Consider the following 19,870-nt stretch of genomic DNA (forward strand, 5'->3'; position numbering starts at 1 on the left):
GTGAATCACTGAACCTTCAACCTGTTGCAAATTGGCATTATTAAACACAGAAGGATTGGCTTGAAACACATGATCAGGTTAATAAAAAAAAATCAGGAGAGTCAAAAATTAACATATATGAGGTGGAATGAGAAGCTTGGGGTGTCCAGGGGGGTGGGGGTCTCTACACTCACTTTTGACACAGCCTCTGATTGGCTAACCCTCAGTGACTCACTCTGTTTTGTGTGTCCATTGAGAATTTGCCCCGGCTAAACAACTTCATATGGAGAGTCATTCTTTATAGGCCAGCCCCAGAGTGGGCGGTGGGGTGTGAGTCAGGATTGGGCGGGGTAAGGTCGGGGGCGGAGTTGGACTTGGGCGGCCATACAAGCCCTGCAGCTGCCGGCTGGGGTGGTTGGGGTGGTTGGGGTGAATGGGGTGGTTGGGGTGGTTGGGGTAGTTGGGGTAGTTTGGATGACTGGGGTGATTTGGCTGGTTGGGGTAATGAAGGGGGTTTTCTTGAAAATTCCGAAGGTTTTCATGAAATCGGTTGCTGCTGTCACTGTCGAGGCGGCCGCCGTCGTCACAGAGGCGGTGGTTGTTGTGGAGGTCGGGCGTGGGCCCGCGGTCCTGCACGTGGACGGTATTGCTGCTGCTCTTCCTCCTCAGAGTGGACTCGCGGCTGGACGACGCCACCGACTGGCAATCGGAGCCGCCGTCGCTGCTGGCCGCCGTCACCTCCACCGGGGTGACCCTGATGGTGGTGACAGCCTGGGGGTGGGGGTGGAACGGGGCGGCGAAGCCGGCGTTGGGAGGGAAGGGGATGTTGGAACTGTTGGAGTTGGGATTGAAATTCGGCTGAGCGTTGATGAAATTGGGATTATTGGGATTGTTAACATTGAAGCCCGGGTGCTGGAAATTGTTGGGATTGTTTGGGTGCAAGGGGTGTAACGGATGCACGACATGGGGGTGGTTGGTGTAACCGCCCCCTCCCCCGCCATCCCCACCCGCTTCACTCTCGGTTTCGGTCTCGGCCACGCTCCTCCTGCCGTCCACCGAGCCGCCGTCCCTCAGCGAGTCGCAGCTGTCGGTGTGTCGGTTCAGGTCATTGAGGGTGAAGGCTGACTGTCGAAGGGAGCCCCTTTGTTCCGGCGGCTTCCAGCGCCAGGAGCCACTCCCGTCAGTGCTCGGAGGTTTCACCACCGGCTTGTTGGCCCGCGACTCTGGGTGGGCGTCCACGCGCACGATGCTACCACTTCTTTCCAACCCTCCTCCTGAAAGAGCAAGAGAGAGACACGGCGGCCCGTCAGGGAACTTCTCTTTGTGGCTCCATTCTCTTTGTGGCTTCTGTCTTTAGACACATGCAGACAAACATGTGGACAACTTTTCTTTCCCAACATAGTCCAAAAGTTCAATCTGATCTGGAAAGTTGTTCAAATAAAAAAAGACATCGATCATCGCTCATTGCCAAGGTCAAGGACCGACCGGGACTCCAGAGGCGCAGAGGGAAACGACGACCAACGGACACAAACCTCTCAAACGAGGCAAAGAACTCAAACATTTGAGTCTAAAGGCCGAGGCCACACTTTTTAGCTTGCTGGACGACTGAAAGAATGTTTTTCAGTGCTTCTCTTGAGCGCCTTTTGGCCGCCGCCATACAAACCAGATTCTCCGGTCCAGAGTGAAACCGTCATCTCAAAGATCGACAGGTTTCATCACAACTTCCCTCCACCACCGTTCCTCCGCAGGGGAATGGAAATGGACTCGTGTCTACGGGACGCCGTTATGAAACCGGAACGACGGCACCACGCTACGCTATGCTACGCTATGCTACGCTACGCCACGCCACGCCACGCCACTCCACGCCACGCCACGCCACGCCACGCCACGCCACGCCACGCCACGCCACGCCACGCCACGCCACGCTACGCTCCAAGCACGAGGAAGAGACTTTATCTGGGCAGAGACTTAGGGAGCGTGACAATATTTTCTCTTGTTGTGTATTCTTTATTTTGCTTTATTGAGCTACGGAACGTTCCACTCTTTGTTTACTGTTGCTGTGGTTATTTTCAGCTTCAAACCGTTGTTCTAGTCGGGGGGGGGGGGCTCCTACTGAGAAGGACTAGGATTGTGAGCGACGGCAGCATCATAAAGAAAACTCAGGACTTTCCTAAATATGTTGCCTTCAGGAACAGTGGGTCTATTGAAAGATACTCTCTCCACACTGTATTCACCTGGCAGCTGTGAAAGTTAAAGTTAAAAGTTAAAGTTATGCCGAGGGCACACTTCACTTTCACATTCTGTTTAGAGCAATTAGCAGATAACAATATATAAATACTGTAAAATATACCAAATTGTTTTCTTAAGTTTAACACCTCTTCTTAAAGAAATAATTATTATATTATTATATTATTTCCACATAAGACTGTGACTGCAGATCAGTATCACAGATTACAATGGCGTCCAACCTCATCGGGCCGACCTGCAGGTGTGCAGGTAAGAAATGCAACTTTTTTTTTTTTTTTTAGAAAATATAATAAAGCGGGGGAACATTCAGGAAGACGTTTTTAGGTGTCAATGCAGTATGTAGCTGTCACTCACAAGCCCACGCCCGCCTCAGTCAGCGCCACGCCCCCCACGCCAGAACACGGCCAAAAGTTTGAAACTGAAAAAATATGATCTGAAAGTGAAAAAAAGATTGAAGGATAATAAAAAAAAAAGTAGATCCTGAAAATAGGATTTCAATGAAAAAAGAAATACGATTCTGACCTGAAAAACACAAAACGTCACCAATATATATGCATTGTGGGGATTTCAAGCCTTCGCAAACACTCTTGTTCATGCTGGGCGGTACAAACCTCCCACTGCCCCGCTGGTGGAGGCGGGCGGCGAAGGGTCCTGGTCCGTCAGCGCTCGGTACCGGATGGATCCAGTGCAGCTGACGGTGCTGCCGCCGTCCTCTGACCGGGGGGAGTGAAGCAGGCCCTGCTGCTTGGATAAGGCTATCACCTGGAGAGAATGACAGGCACACAACAACAGGGATGTTTGCTAAACAAACAACAGAACAGTTTCACAGAATAAAGCTTGGATTTTGTCACGTGACTACATTAAGGATTGATAGTTGTTTAAAGAAGGAGATCGTTTCCTGTCTCTGGCTCTCCACTGGGGACAGTCAGGGCATTTGTCCAGTCCCTACTTTGCTTGTGGCGTCTGTCCCTTGACCCCTCATACTTTACCCACAAGGCCTTCATTCACTGCTTTTGGCCCCGACCTTCTGAAACGTATACAAATAAGTGTGTAGCGCCACATTATGTAAATGCGGTGCAATATGTAGTAATGTAATACATTTTCAATTCAATATGTAATAAAGCTGCATTTTGTAATAAAATTCTTGAATGCATCATGTAATAAATGTTAACGCATTTTGTAATAACTCGTTACATATTGCAACAGCTATTACAAAACGCGGGTGTGTAGAGCCGCATTGTGTAATAATAGTGCAATATGCAATAATGTAAAACATTTTCAACTCATTATGTAATGACACCACATTTTGTAATAATCTGCTGCATTTTCTAATAAACGCTGTTGCATTTTGTAATAACTTGTTACATATTGCAACAGTCATTACAAATTGTTGGTGCTCTCCGATTTTATTTAAGAAAATGTAATAATATTGTGTAATAAATCATGAAAATTGATACCTTAATTTGAAAAGCCATCATACATCAGAATAACATTGAGCATTCCAGCTTAATTACGATTTATAAAAAACAAAACTCGTAGGATGTTTTATTGCTCAAGCCTAAAGCAAGTGTAACTAACATTAACAAAATGTACGTAGAGGCTGATCTCCTGCTTCATGTTACTTTGAGTAACAGACTACATTTAACCACCTTCGGTAATTATGATACAAAACAATTGTAGATGTAATCCGTTACAGTGCAGAAAACTATAGTGTGGTCTGATTACCATTATTTTTATGAAGGGGGGGTGGGGTACTTGGCAGGATTAGATTGTTAAAATTCACAGCAGACAAAGTTACAGTGCTCGCGCATTGCGACGCTTGATGGAACACGATCTAGGCAATCAGCATCAAACAACTGCAGAGAATTGATCACATGAGGAGCATTGGGGCTTGAAAATATAATATTCAATGATGACTAATAACTCAAAACCCATCTGTTCAAAACCAGTAGCATGCAGTGGTGTTTCAGTCAGGGCCAGCAGTAACAAAACACAACCCCCCCCCCCCCCCCCCCCCCCCCCCCCCCCGTCTGTGTGCACGATTGTATGGGAAAACCACTTTACAATCAAAAAACAGCGCCACATGCAAAAGCAGTGCCAAACTAATCCAGAGAAAGTAACGAAAAAAAACTAGCATCACCATCACTTGTAGATTACATTTCTGGTGTCGGTTTTCTTCACCTCACAATTTACATTTCTTCTGCAAACAGGCACCTTGAAAAAGGTTGGCTATCATCCAATCTTGATGTTAAGTTAGCCGCCATCACTCCAGAGTAGCATAAAATAACAGAGTGTCATCACCACCTCCACATGGGCCAATCAGTCAGGCTCATTTCAATGACGACACCCAGACCAGCACTAGAAACTCTGCTGGTCCTAAGATGTTCTGTCAATAACACATCAACATCTGATTGGCTGATGATACTGCCACTCAACATTTTAACCCAATAGCCGCGTCCAGCTTCCATCAGAGGTTAGCAATGAAGCTACTGCTAGCCCCAGCCGAGGAAAGGAGCTGTGATGCGTTTAGGGGACATAGGAGATTTGAGCGCCACACACTAGAACCAGTCGTCGTCTGGATAAAGTTGCTAAAGTCACTAATTGATTCCAGGCACAGATTTCAGAGTCACTTTTTAATTATTAAAAAAAAAAGAAAAATCCTTTTTGATAGGGCTAGCAGTGCTAGCAGTGCTAGCCCCGCTGCTCCTGACTGCACACCACTGTTCAAAACTGCAGATTCTTTGTGACGTCAATTGGCCAGTCTCTCTTGTATTGTTTTTACTGTTAATACACTGTTGTAACTGCTAGATGGCGCAGTGGAGAGAGGCGCCTGCAAATATTATTTATCACATCATCATCATCTTCATAAGCTTCTTGTTAACATAAGACATCTAACAGTGATCCATCCATCCATCCATCCATCCATCCATCCATCCATCCATCCATCCATCCATCCATCCATCCCAGGCAGTAATTTGGCAGCATGTGTTCTTTGCAATGTTTAACAGTGTTTTGTCCTTCTTGTTTAATTATGTTCATACACGTTTGTTTGACACCACCAGGGCCTCAAGTGTTTGCTCCTCTTTGGTTTTGTCTGTTTTTTCCTGAATCACTGAAAGCTGAACATCTTACTTTGACATTGATGGTGTCGTTTTCCAGACACAACATCACAACATCACAACACTGTGACACAATATTGTTTCATTAACATTTTTTTTTCTCCTGTTCAACAGCTTCAGCTCTGATGTACATCCTACAGCCCTGGATTGTGTGGCAGACCTCCTTTAGGGGGCACCAGAGAGCTCCAGGAGGTTCAGGGAGGAGGTTTAGGGAGGAGGAGGTTCAGGGAGGAGGTTCAGGGGGGAGGACGTTCAGGGAGGAGGTTCAGGGGGGAGGAGGTTCAGGAGGGAGAACGTTCAGGGGTGGAGGAGGAGGTTCAGGAAGGAGGTTCAGGGGGGAGTAGGTTCAGGGGTGGAGGAGGAGGTTCAGGAAGGAGGTTCAGGAGGGAGAACGTTCAGGGGTGGAGGAGGAGGTTCAGGAAGGAGGTTCAGGGGGGAGGAGGTTCAGGGAGGAGGAGGTTCAGGAAGGAGCTTCAGGGGGGAGGAGGTTCAGGGGTGGAGGAGGAGGTTCAGGAAGGAGGTTCAGGGGGGAGGAGGTTCAGGGAGGATGTTCAGGGGGGAGGAGGTTCATGGAGGAGGTTCAGGGAGGAGGTTCAGGGGGGAGGAGGTTCATGGAGGAGGTTCAGGGAGGAGGTTCAGGGGGAGGAGGTTCAGGGGGAGGAGGTTCAGGGGGAGGAGGTTCAGGGAGGAGGAGGTTCAGGGAGGAGGAGGTTCAGAGGGAGGATGTTCAGGGAGGAGGTTCGGGGGGAGGAGGTTCAGGGAGGAGGAGGTTCAGGGAGAGGAGGTTCAGGGAGGAGGAGGTTCATGGGGGAGGAGGTTCAGGGGGAAGGAGGTTCAGGGGGAGGAGGTTCAGGGAGGAGGTTCAGGGAGAGGAGGTTCAGGGAGGAGGAGGTTCAGAGGGAGGATGTTCAGGGAGGAGGTTCGGGGGGAGGAGGTTCAGGGAGGAGGAGGTTCAGGGAGAGGAGGTTCAGGGAGGAGGAGGTTCAGGGGGGAGGAGGTTCAGGGGGAGGAGGTTCAGGGAGGAGGAGGTTCAGGAAGGAGGTGCAGGGGGGAGGAGGTTCAGGGGGGAGGAGGTTCAGGAAGGAGGTGCAGGGGGGAGGAGGTTCAGGGAGGAGGTTCAGGAAGGAGGTGCAGGGGGGAGGAGGTTCAGGGGGAAGAGGTTCAGGGAGGAGGAGGTTCAGGGAGGAGGTTCAGGAGGGAGGACGTTCAGGGGTGGAGGAGGAGGTTCAGGAAGGAGGTTCAGGGGAGAGGAGGTTCAGGGGTGGAGGAGGAGGTTCAGGAAGGAGGTTCAGGGGGGAGGAGGTTCAGGGAGGAGGAGGTTCAGGAAGGAGGTTCAGGGGGGAGGAGGTTCAGGGGTGGAGGAGGAGGTTCAGGAAGGAGGTTCAGGGGGGAGGAGGTTCAGGGGGGGAGGAGGAGGTTCAGGAAGGAGGTTCAGGGGGGAGGAGGTTCAGGGAGGAGGTTCAGGGGGGAGGAGGTTCAGGGGTGGAGGAGGAGGTTCAGGAAGGAGGTTCAGGGGGGAGGAGGTTCAGGGGGGGAGGAGGAGGTTCAGGAAGGAGGTTCAGGGGCGAGGAGGTTCAGGGAGGAGGTTCAGGAAGGAGGTTCAGGGGCGAGGAGGTTCAGGGAGGAGGTTCAGGGGGAGGAGGTTCAGGGAGGAGGAGGTTCAGGGGGGAGGAGGAGGTTCAGGAAGGAGATTCAGGGGGAGGAGGTTCAGGGGGGAGGTTCAGGAGGAGGTTCAGGGGGGAGGAGGTTCAGGAAGGAGGTTCAGGGAGGAGGTGCAGGGGGGAGGAGGTTCAGGAGGAGGTTCAGGGGGGAGGAGGTTCAGGGGGAGGAGGTTCAGGGGGGAGGAGGTTCAGGGGGGAGGAGGTTCAGGGAGGAGGCTCTCTATAGAGTCCTGCCAGCTGCCGTCTACAGAACGGGGGAGGGGCACAGTAACCTGCTGTGTTATCCATCAGGATGAAAAACAGTTTTCTCGTCACTCCTGTACACACTTAAAGAAAGCGTAAAAATGCACCATATTCAACTGTATTTCCCAAACAATGCTTGAACACCAAAGTAGGCAGGCTGAAGACGGTAAGTAGGCTGAAGACGGTCACCTTTGGTAACCACGTTGGCTCGTGAGCAGTCAGCGAGCGACTGACCTGCATCAGGCGAGGCTGACCGCCGGCACTGAGCGGCCTGCAGGGGATGCTGGTCTTCTCCGCCACCCGCAGCCATTTCTCCCTCACCGACCCTCCTCCGTCCATCATGCTGTCCTCCGACTCGCTCTCCAGGTCCTTGCAGGCGGGGTTCTCCTCCTCGGGGATGTGCACCAGCTGGGAGGAGCCGGGTCTGGACTGGATGGACACCCGGGCCCCCCCGGCCATGCCGGCGCCGCCGTTGTGGACCATGTGGTTGTGGTTGGACATGGGAACCGAGCTGGCGGCCAGCTTCATGTACTGGGCCGGGATGTGGCCGCCGGCGCGGAGCTCCGCCTCCTGGTTGGGGGCCATGGGAAGGTGGGTCCCCCCGCGCAGCTCCGCCTCCAGGCCCATGGCCGACGGTTCGGAGGAGCAGCGCAGCTCCATGTTCCTCTGAGGAGAGGAGGACGGGGCCGGGCGGATCCCGTCCATCACCTGCAGCGACAGCTTCCTGTTGTCGTTCTTGTTCTTCCACTGGCTGAGCAGCTGTTTGGAGCGCGTGGAGTCCATCGACGCATGGATGGAGGCGTGGCGCCGCGGGATGCGCCCTTCTTCCACGAAGGAGCCGCCGTGGGACCTGGAGGAAGAAATCACAACACTAAAGTCAAACTTTATATATCAATACAAACGTAAGCCGGGGGTTTTGAACTTTCCACGCATGAGTCGCATGGTCTGACAGGCTGGTTGCACAAATTTGAATCATCTAGAACTGGGGTGTCAAACATATTTCAGTTCAGGGGCCACATTCTGCACAACTTCACCGGTAAAATAGTCCCATAATAACCTTTAGATTACAACTTTTAGGCTAGTTCTTGTTGTGGTGCAGAATATATATGACCAAAGTGTCACAAAACCAAACAATCACTGCAGAATATGGCCACAACCTCAACATGAAGCCAAGTTCAATGAAACCTTTTGGTGCAAAATACAGCGAAATTAACTAGTAACTTCTCCGATAGCTGTTGCATTATGGGTGTTTTTACAAACAGCGCAGCTTGAGGCTAACGCTAGTTGACGAAGGAGCTAACTCGTGTTAATGGCAGTGTCACTGATATCTCAGCTCAGCTCTCAGTGTCGGGTTGTGTTTGCTCCTCTTCAGAAAACTGAGCTAAAACAAAAAAAGAACTATGTTTTTACTTTTTAATTGTAAGAGTTTCCTTGGCGGTTTGGCCACGCTGGAGCCTCTTGGGCCTGATGCTTGACCCCCTGATCTCCAATCACTTGAACTCCATCTTCTCGAGTAAAGACGCCACCCAGAAGCTGGAGTCTTCAGCTTCTTACCAGTCATATCAGAATAATAAAAAAACTAAAGTTCCCCTCATCCAGCAGCTTCAGTTCTCTTTTATGAGCCTTTCTGTTGACATCTGATGTCAAGATGATTGGCCGAGTCGTATCTCCGTTGCAGGACAGTTGGAAGCAGAATAAAGTTATGAGAGAGTGTTTTATAAGTACACTCCTTTTCTGTCTTTTCCAGCCGATCCAGCTCTGGGCGGCTCGGACCGCTGGACCACAGGTTCACTTCACGCCAAAGTCCATCATCTGAAATGATGACACACGATCTATGAACCATAAGATGATTCCACTCAAGACGCCATCATCATCACAGATATTTGTGTAGAGATTCGTTATCGCGAGCAGGTTTATATAATCCAGCTGAGGCCTTCTCATTTTGACGTGTCTGGACATTTTGAGGGCACAGTAAAGAGTCCAGCTTTGGACTCTTGGTATTTATTGAAAGGGCACTTTTTATTCCGAGGCTGATGTGCAGTCAGAGTCATTGCTCTGACAGCATGAACAAAAAGCTTCAAATGTAAAACTCTGAGTAGTTGCAGTAGTGATGAATGCACATTCCCGTTGTCCTCTGAGTTATTCAACATCTCACATACTACTGACACTTATTTATTTACTTTGATCTACCTCAGGTGGTAAAGGCTTCAACCTGGACCAGCATGAGACAACGGTCTGCTCCTTTTCTCACTCCTCTATTCAGTGAGTTTGTTCATTTAAAGACAGGTCACAGTCGTTCATTACAGGGGTCCAACACACAATAGCAGGGTTTTTATCTTCTGCTCCCGTGGAGGTTGAGGAGAACCAGTCGCCTTATTTGGCATTTTTTGTGGTATTTGTCATTGGTTTTGTAGCGGTTTGTAATTTCCAGATGGTCCCTGCACTCTGGTCACCGGTGGTTGACCACTAATGTGTCTGCTGCTACAAACGTAGATACTTTTGACCCCCCAAAAAAGAGAGAGCCTTTGTTTACTTGCCATTGTACGGTCTAACTCGCCCGACCTGCCATAAGGAGCGTAGCAACGACTGTGAAGTGAGAGAGAGGAAGGCTGTGGTCCACGGTGCTTTGCAGTGGTGTGTTTAAGTACGACTTCAGAAAAGCCCAACTCTGAGATTGACAGGAGAACTATTAATACTTGGAAGATGATTTCAGTTCTGGATCAAAGAACGGAACCTGACAGGCAAAGAGCGTCGGTTGGCCACCGGATACTGAGGCTGAATTGATGATGAATACTGATTCTACAACCGTATTTCCCTCAAACCATCAGGACTCACACGTCTCTCAGGGTCCTCATCATTCCCTTTGTGATTGAATGCCGATCTGATCCCTCCTCTTTGCTTTGTATCTCATCATGTGTTGTGTCTTTGTGCTGCTTTCTGATTCCTGATGTGTCCTGGGGTCTGTCCCGTGTGACGTCTTGTCATTGTCCTGTTCTTTAGTCCTTGGTTTAGCTTTTAAAACGTCTGTCTCCAGTCCATGTGTCTTTGTCCAAATCATATCACAGCTTTTTTTAATTTTTTATTGTCATACGTGTTTCTTTTGTCTTATCTTGTCATGCGCCTTTAAAAAAATCTGATCAGCCTTGTTTTCTGACCCACGCCGTCTCGCCCTGTCATGGGTTAGTCATCGTGTTTTCATCTTCTATGGGGAAGATGTCTGTGTTTTCAGGAGCTCATGTGTTGGTGTTGTCTTCAGCTTCCCGTTTCCGTGATTGTTCCCACCTCTGTCTCGTTTCCTCTGCTTCCCCCTGTGTGCATGTTAGTGGATTCCTCTGCGCGGCAGTCAGTCCTTGTGACGTTACGTCACGTCTGGGTTTATTCTTGTTCTACATTTTCACTTTAGATTCTAACTCTGCTGACAAACCTTGCCTATTTACACAGCCTTTGTGTGAAATTCTATTTATTGAAATAGACCTTGTATGAGCTTTTGTGCTCTGGAGAATGGAGTTGATGAAGTTTCACATATTGGCATGAGTTCTTACAAATATCCATTTGTATATTAGACGTCACATGTCGGAGCAGGTGAAACAACAATAAACTCTGACTTGGTACAAACTGAATGAAACAGAAAGTACTGAACCTTCCTTGTGCAATATTTAACCCTTTATCAGGCATGTGACCATAAACTGTCATGATTGTGTCTCTTTATGTTTTCTTCTAAACTAAATATTTTGAATAGATGGAACTACTAGAAAACGGGAGACAAAGTTCTGAGTTGTCGTGATTTATAGTGACCGGTGTTATTCACACCAAATAAACACCTGGGTTCTCTGATTCTCCTCTTCCGAGTTAGGCTCTGTGATGAATGTTTGTATCTAAAGATGATAAGATTTGAAAAACTACTTGAAAAGCATCCGTGTACAAAGAAAACTACAGCAAGTGACAGGGACTATTTATAAACACACAACCAGAGTGGAGGAAAACTCATGCTTTTATGTGAAGAACACACTGTGACGTAGGACAGTAACACTCAGTAACGTATAAACACGTCCAGGAAGGGAGCACATCTCCTTCACTGGAAGTAGAAATGACTGAATTAACTAAGTTTTACAGCACTTTGTAAGAGACGATTGAAGAATTTCCACTGAATGGTGAATCTTAGTACATTGACGTCTTCAAGCAGACGGTAGAAACCTCCTCCAACAACACCTACACACATTTCAGTGAGCACGCTACAAAGGGTGACTAGGCAACAGGACAAATGAGCGCTGGCCAAACACTTCCGGAGTGCACTGCGGGATTTCAATGTATTTTGCTCCCACATTAAACCCCTGCCTATGTGAGGGAGGTGACAAGTGACCGACCTGGGCAGCGTGCTGCTGCTGAACGTCATCATGTTGTCCCTGTTGCCCAGGGGACTGGACGGAGTGATCACCTCCACCTCGGCGCTGGCCCTCTTCATGGACATAGACGGCTCTCGGTAGGAGGAGCTGCGAGTGAGGATGGGCAGGGGCTGGTCCGGGGACAGAGTGTGTGAAGACGTCCTGGTGATGATGGGCTCCGGCTGGCTGGGAGCCAGGCTGTGGTGGCCTGTGGAAGGTGGACGACGCACCGTCAGCACGCGAGTGGAGCGTCGCTGTCACAGTCAAGTTCTGTGATGTTTAAAATAAAATCTCACATGAATTTCTACTGAGAAATACCCTGTTGCAGCAGCAAACGCCAGGAAGGAACAAAGCAGAGAACGACCCACTCTGTGAACTCTGTGAGGTTATGCAGTATCAATTCATCGGACAATACAAACGGTCAGGCGTGATCATTCAGTTTCACCTCAGTACGGCACAGGGGTTTATTATCAAGCTCATTGTTGCAGGTCAACCCTCCTGGAGTTAAACAGACGTGGCAACAAGTCAAGAACAAGAACATCCATTCAAATCCTCAGTGAAGAGGATTTATTTTATTATCTCACAAAGATTGCATCTCTTTCTAGTCGCCCCTCTAACGATCAGCACAGCAGTCAGGAGCTTCAGAATGGGCAGCTCACTTTCCAAGAGATCTGACTGGTCAGGGGTTGGAGCTTTGAAACTTGAGTTCTCTTATCCAGAACATAACCTGCTTCTCGCTTAGCTGTCCAGGGTAAGTTCCCATAATGATTCAAACCCGGTAAGAAGTGAAGCAGCATTAAAAAGCCAGGGTTAAATCCTGAAGTTACCTCGGTAAGAGAAAACCCTGCTTCACAGTTCAGGTTTCTTGTGAGTTTAAACTTTAAAGGCACCTCTTTAAAGTTTAAAGGCAACATGATGCCTTTAATGCTTTTAAACTCTCCAGTGTTTCAACACTTTCGCATGGTCTCGTTGGTCCAAAAATGTTTTATTCAAAGTTCATTGCCCCAAATCCAGCTTTTCATTGATTTTCCTCCATTAGAATATTGGATCTTAGGAGCTGCATTCAGAATCCGCTGTGTCTCTGTGAGCTGCACAAGCTCCGCCCACACATGTCCATATTGGGAAGAGGCAGCTCTAAACCCCCGATGACACTATATGGGGTTTTATTTCTGATACACTCTTTGGAACACACACTATTTAAAATTGAAACAAGTCAGGGAGAGAAATGACACTTTCTTCACTTGTGGAGCAACAAGTATTACTGTTGGAAAACACATTAGAAAGTGAACTTTGAATAATATGACTCTTTTAAAACAGGCCAAAAGACAACGTCTTGATTAACAGCGACAAAGGAAAGAAAAACTAAAGCCCAAACCGAAGCAAGCATTTGGAAAACGTTGCACTTTGGAAACTGTTTTTAAAGATGTTCCAGTCCCTGGGACTCTGAATGCTATTGTCATATAATCAACCTCCCAAAACACAGCAAAAGTTTATTGTTTTCACGTGAATGGAATTTAATTGTGAAGTCCTCTTGTGCTGTTTCTTTTTTAGTCATGTGTTTTTAGTCATTTTCTGTGAGCTGACCCAAGATTTTCACTTCAAGCCTGTTTTAGTTTGTGGACACTCGCTTACAGATTTACCTTTTAAACGCTGTTGATAATCAGATATTAATATTCCTTTGATGCATTAATTGCTTCCAGCAGCAGAGGAGGTACAGTAACTCAGCCGCACAGCATGATAAAATCACAGGTTACAATATCTGGGCAGTCTGTTCTTATGGGATTTACTGATTAACTGCGTTAATGTGAGCACTATTTTGCTGAATTTGAGCTCTTCTAATGTCATTTGTGCCGTCACACGTTTCTCTTATGCGAAGCCACATGTGCATTCTGAGAGATTAATTAAATACAATTTACATTATAGCTGGAAGTCACAGTAGCATGATGAAAATCCAATGTCTTCCTTTCACTTTCACAGTTTCATGCATTATCTTGTGCTTGTCTCTGTGTGTTGGTGGGTTTTTTAATCATATTCTTCCAGATTCAGATGGAAGCGTTCCTCCGCTTGGTCCCCACAGCTCTTATTCATGAACTATATTACAAGATATTGTTTGTGTCGTAAAGCAAACTTTGAGTTTGTAACCAATCACATCCTAGATTAATTTTTTTGGTGCAAAATTCAGGTTTATTTGCTGTAATGTTCCCATAACTCTATATTTTTGTATTTTATGGATTCAAACCATTAGAGATGAACTCAAGTGAATGAACAGTGAATAAATGCAGAATAAATAAAGCACAAAACCGTCATGTGAACACTGTTTGCACATGCTGTCGCCCATGGCGTCGTCTCTGGGATGTCACAGTGTATTCGTTAAAGCGTGTCATTTAGCACAGGAGCTTCAAAAATCAGGCCGAGACTGTGTGATTTGAACATTTACATGGAAAGCACTTTGGAAATGACAGGTTTAGTTTGATTCCCATGCAGTGATGATGATTTGTTGAACTCTGAGCAGAGGTGCAGTTTGTATGGTTTACCTGGGTGGCTGTTGCTGACTGCTGATTGGCTGACATTGGGCAAGGAGGAGAGGGGGGGCTCTCTCAGGATTGGGGGGGCTGGTTGGCATCGAGAGCGATCTTCACTGGGCTGGAAATTCCCCACTGCGTACACACCCTGCACACACACACACACACACACACACACACACACACACACACGCCACGGCAATCTGTCAGAGAGGCGATGTTGAAATGAATCGATATGAACTGTGTTTTCCCCTTTTTGCCCTCTGACATCATCTGAAAGTAAACAAATAAATAAAACCATATTTTTATTGTTTAAACAGGGAACGTTCAAAATGTGATGCTCTGGCGCCGTTATAGTGAGAAGGCATGTGATTGGCTGAGAGTGGAGAAGGGGGCGGGTCAGGTGAGTGTATATGTGTGTGTGTGTGTGTGTGTGTGTGTGTGTGTGTGTGTGTGTGTGTGTGTGTGTGTGTGTGTGTGTGTGTGTGTGTGTGTGTGTGTGTGTGTGTGTGCCTGGTTGGAGGAGAATGAAGGAAGAGCAGTCCAGTGAATCTCTGCCGGCTCTGTTCAGTATTAAAGCAGATTTACAGACAAGAAACTCATCGTCCTTTCCAACGTCCTGCTGGACGCGACAATAGTAACACACAGTAACTTGGATAAGTAACTTTAATCTGATTACTGGTTTGGAAATAGTAATATGTTAGATTACTTGTTAAAAAAACTGTTAAAAAGTAGTCATGTTAGAGTGTCACTGGGATCACTGCTTGTGATGGACAACTTACAAAATGACATTAAAGTCATAGACGGATTGTTAGTTAATAACTGAAATCTACATCAACAATCAGTGAAAAGATCTTACAGTGTGTGGATTTTGTGTTGGGATTATTCTTAAGTTATATTTTCAATCATCCAACTGGCACCAATTGTCTTGATAGGCTTGAAATGTGACTGAAAACATGCCGATTGTATCGAGTCGTTTTTATGCAGATGACATTAATCAGTTTGTCCTAATTGACGTGGATAAAACCTGAACTGCCTGCGTTTGATCCTCGGCTTTAAATTTGATCAAACCAAGCGAGAAAAGATTCACCAGAGAAGGACTTGTCACAAACACCTGGATCTCATCCGAAGACGCACATTTGCTTTAAGGTAACAGTGTTTCTGCCTCATATCTGTTGTTCAGGATCGCTGCCTCACATCTCAGTAGTCAGAGCATTCGCAGTGTAGGCAGGTTGTGTTGGTGTGTGTGTCGCCTCATGTCTGTGTGTGTGGGCTGCAGGGCGCTGCTGCGTGGGCGTTATCAGGGCAACGACGGTCCGTCAGTTTCTTTACAGGACTTTCTGCTTCCTCTCTGATGCTGAAGATGAACTGAATCATCTCTCATGTAACAACAGTCTTTTTAAAACATCGTGGTTTCTGCAGAAATGCAGGACTTCAGCATTCACGCAGGACAAAACTGATTGTTCTTTGACTAGAAAGAAGATTGACGACAGTGTCGGTCCAGTCTGCGTCTATTTTAAGTGAAATTGCAAAGTAGAATTCATCCTAATAGATTGTTCCCACTAACAGGGAACTTAAACTGAATTCATTTCACCACACTGACTTTCTCGCAAGCGAAAACTTTGAATGAGTTCCACTCTGGAGGGAATGTAACTCAGCAGCAGCGGCGGGGACGTTAACAGGTCCGCTGCTGTTGTGGTTGCAGGTTTTATTTCCAAATGAGAATCGTTAAGAGAGGCGATAAAGAATCGAAACATTAAGCAGAATTGCAAATGGAATTGGATTGGTTAAAAACCGTCTCACTTCCCGTCCCTGGTCGCAGACAATGTTTCCATCCTGATGTGATGTGTCTGTTCTTTCCCCCTCGATGCTCTGATGAGCACTGAGCACAGCATGCAGTGTGTTCCTGAGTACTTGTTACCAGGTAGACGGCGATGGCGGCTCCCAGCAGCCACCCGCAGTAGACGTCCACCGGGTGGTTCCTGAACTGGATGATCCTGGTCAAGCCGGCCAGGATGGCCAGCATGACGAAGGAGAACACCAGGAGGGGCTTCAGCAGCTTGGCGGAGTCCGTCAGCACCGTGTTGAAGTACATCTGAAACACACCAGTCCAGCTCATGACACTCTCTCATCCACCACCGATCTGGGTCCGTGCTGCGTGAGAGAGGGCCACACTTACCGAGATATAAACTGCAGCGAAGGCGGCCAGGGTGGCGTGCTGGGAGGGGAAAGACTTCCTGAAAACAAACAAGCGAAGGTTTTTTTTAATGCTAATGGTCACATTCAGGCAGATGGAGACAAATTCTCCTGAATATTCATCAGCTGCTGGAAAGTCACTTTGAAAGAAACTTGGAGGACTTTGTGTGTGTTAACTATGTCCGGACACACAATCATGGCAACAAGCCGCAAACCTCGAGAACTTTTATTTCCATGTTGCAGTCGCTGCTGTTTTTCCCCATCAACATGAAGCATATTGTTCTGCAGGTCATATCATGTAGATCCTGATGGAGCCACCTTACTCCATGCAGTTGTCCTCTTTTTGTCCATTTGAACGGCAACTCCAGAATCGAGAAGACTGACTGGAGATGTTAGTGGAGTTTCCCCTCAGGATCCAACCGAGAAGAGGGATCCACCTAATTCCACACTTCAAACAACATTTTCCAGCTCACACGGACTTGAGGAGATTGTTTAGTTTTCTAACCCAACATTCTACTGTCATCGGAATAAGAGAGAAACGTGGTGGCACCAAATAAAACAGGGTTTCTCACTCCGACAGTCTGACTACAATTCTCAGAAGAAAATAATAATACTTCATACTAATCATCTTGACCTTCTAGTCAACACGGATCATACTGCCTTCCTCGCTCTACAGGCAGACAAGATCTCACACACACACACACACACACACACACACACACACACACACACACACACACACACACACACACACACACACACACACACACACACACACACACACACACACACACACAGACAGTTGCCGATCCCGGGGGTGCCTGAGCACCCACTGAAACCGTTGAAGGTTGAACACACAATAGGGAACAGCCGATGAAAAATAAAAATGAACTGAACATGTTTGAATAAATGAACTGTTGCACCGACCGGGAATCAAAGCCCAGGACTGCTGGCATGTCAGGTGTGGATTCTACCACTGGCCTGCACGCATACATGTGACTATATGCAGGCTAACCAGTCTGAAAAAGCTTCAATCATCGCATTACCTCATATTGTGTGTCTGAATAAGCTACTCAGTTTGGTCATACGTGTCGTTACAGCGGCTAACGCTAGCTCCTGCTAACTGTCAGGAGGAACTGTTACAGTTTTTCATGTTATACTGAATTTATCCAGAGTATCAGCAAGGCAGAGCTGCACTATTCAAGGCAGTGATTATTTCCCCTCATGATGTCATGAAGGGAAAATCTCTGAATCATATTCACTACAAAGGGGAGCAAGTAAGTAAAGTGAGAGAGATGAGACACTTTCTTGTCTTCTGGAGCTTCATGACGACACATGATACTGTTAGAAAACCATTACCAGGTGAATTTTGCACAATATGGGACCTTTAAGGTTTGTGAGTATATAAAGTGGTGCTAGCTTGATGTCGCTACAGACACAATTAGGATTGTGCCAGTTTTTAACACAACTTGAAAACAGAGGCACGGACGCTGCTGTTATTGTGGTGAGGGGATTTTCCTCTGCTGCTTTCTCATAATGGTTATATTTTCTTTCTTCTTAGGTCGTGAAAGCTTTTTTGAATATCTTCTGTGGCATCCCAACACATTGTGTTTTCCTTTTTTTCCAAGTGTACTTCACGGTGTCACGTTTCATTTTGTGCTTGTGGGAGCTCAGCCCAATGTGTGAGCAAGCTTTATGTAATACTTCTGTTTACAGGAGGACTGAAACGAAATATATCTAAATTGTGACAGTTCATATTTTTGTACGAGTAGCAGTTTTTTGGGGATACATTTTCTTTATTTCAGATATTTAACATGTTTTGATGGTCCAGTCAAATTCTATTTAATGAAAAAAAATGTGAAAACGGCTCTTTTGGACATAAAGGTGGCAGACTGCTGGTCAAAATGTTGATCTAGTTGTTTGAATATATATGTGTCCATACGCTTAAAAAAAACACTCCAGCAAATCTGAAAATGCTCACTAACTTCAGCCTTACCGTCCAGCATTGATGAGACCAACGTCCTGCCCGGCGCAGATATCCTCCAAAATGAAAGCTTCATCGCAGGTGGACATGTTGATGTGTGTCAGGTTGGGTTTACACACATCCAGCCAGTAGGGGGCGTGCTGGCCGGTGGAGAGCTGGAGGATGTCGGTGATCAGTGCTGTCACACAGAGGCCGAAGATATGGACGCCTGTGGGAAACAATACATTTAACACAACAATGAAGAAGTTATTGTGGAGGCTGCGTATTCGCTGTGGTTTTCATCGTGTTGTTTTTGGTCGTTGTTTTGCTGGGAAAGCTTTTAATTGTCCGCGTAAACATGAACACTATGTCAGCTGTGTCCTCCCACCTATGAAGCGTACGGCCCGGCGGATGTAGGAGTTGAAATTGCAGCCTGCGGCGTTGATGTTGGCCTCGGTCTGTGTGGCTGACGACCTCCGGGACAGGTAGCAGTACAGGATGGCCTCTCCTATAAGAATCTGAAGACAGAAATGACCACAGGCTTCGTCAGCGCAGATCGTAACCGGTGGTCTGATGACACTGTGGGAACGAACAGGAATATTTGGATCCTCATTAACACTCATGAACTTGTGAGGCTATTGGCTGTGTTCTAGCAGACGAGTTCCATCTCTGGGTTGACGTCAGCATTTTCTGACTGCATTATTGATGCATTCAACCATCTGGGAACTCGGAAGGTCACGACTTGGGAATTACTTGTGAAAAGTAATTTCATCTAACGCTCTCAACAGCTTGGAGCAGCTAATGTCAAAAGAGCGGAAACAGCATCCGATGACCTTGGTGACGTTTATTGATTCGTTCATTTGTCACTGAGATGCTAGGAGTGTACGTGTACTCACGGTGACGGTGGGAGCGGCGAAGGCCAGGCTGAAGAGCAGGGGCAGAGGGCAGACCTCATGTCTGGGCAGGATGTAGGGCAGAGAGAGGCTGCGGTCGTTACAGCTGTACCCAGAATGCACCGGCTGGAAAATATCCGTCAACTCCAGGAAGTAAAGACTGACCACAGAGGAGGCCAGGATTGGGAGCTGTGGCGAGGAACAGGTGAGAAAGGCGTTGAAGTAGAAATCCTCTTTGTTGCTGTACGTAATGTACGTATTGAGATAACAACATGATGTGTGATAAGTACATGGCGTTAATGTTGACATTACATAAAGTTCATTTACTAAATCGTCACACTGGCTGCGTGTGTGAAAGGAAGCTATTTAAAGCGTTTTATAAGGGTTCCAGTGTCGCTAATTCATACTTGATAATTGCCGTTGCCCAAAAATTATGTTATTAGCCAAAATGAATTTTGACTAAGTCCCGCCCCCAAATGCAAATGAGCCAATAGCATCCAACGACCAACAGGCCAGAAACGCCCACCTGGACATTCTTCATAGAGAAGCTGGCGACACTTCTGATGTTTTCTGGGCTATTTAAGTCATGTAAGACACAACATTTGTCAAACGATGTGCCTGGAGCAAATCTAACAGCAATACAAGGAATCCTGAAAGGATAAAGC

At 47.1% G+C, this 19,870-nt stretch overlaps 1 pseudogene across 1 annotated transcript in view; it reads right to left on the bottom strand.

Annotated features, from left to right (window-relative positions):
- Positions 1-270: 270 nt before the first annotated feature.
- Positions 271-19,870, bottom strand: part of LOC308135563 (phospholipid phosphatase-related protein type 4-like) — a 31,185-nt pseudogene continuing 11,585 nt past the window's right edge. Inside the window, exons 2-11 of the transcript in view lie at positions 19,209-19,394; positions 18,701-18,830; positions 18,346-18,541; positions 16,333-16,390; positions 16,075-16,248; positions 14,166-14,301; positions 11,614-11,839; positions 7,484-8,099; positions 2,834-2,988; positions 271-1,253 (exon numbers count right to left, since the gene is read on the bottom strand). The product of the transcript in view is annotated as a phospholipid phosphatase-related protein type 4-like (transcript). The remainder of the gene's footprint in view (positions 1,254-2,833; positions 2,989-7,483; positions 8,100-11,613; positions 11,840-14,165; positions 14,302-16,074; positions 16,249-16,332; positions 16,391-18,345; positions 18,542-18,700; positions 18,831-19,208; positions 19,395-19,870) is intronic.

Source organism: Blennius ocellaris (genome assembly GCF_963422515.1).
Source record: "Blennius ocellaris genome assembly, chromosome: 10".
NCBI classification, from domain to species: domain Eukaryota; kingdom Metazoa; phylum Chordata; class Actinopteri; order Blenniiformes; family Blenniidae; genus Blennius; species Blennius ocellaris.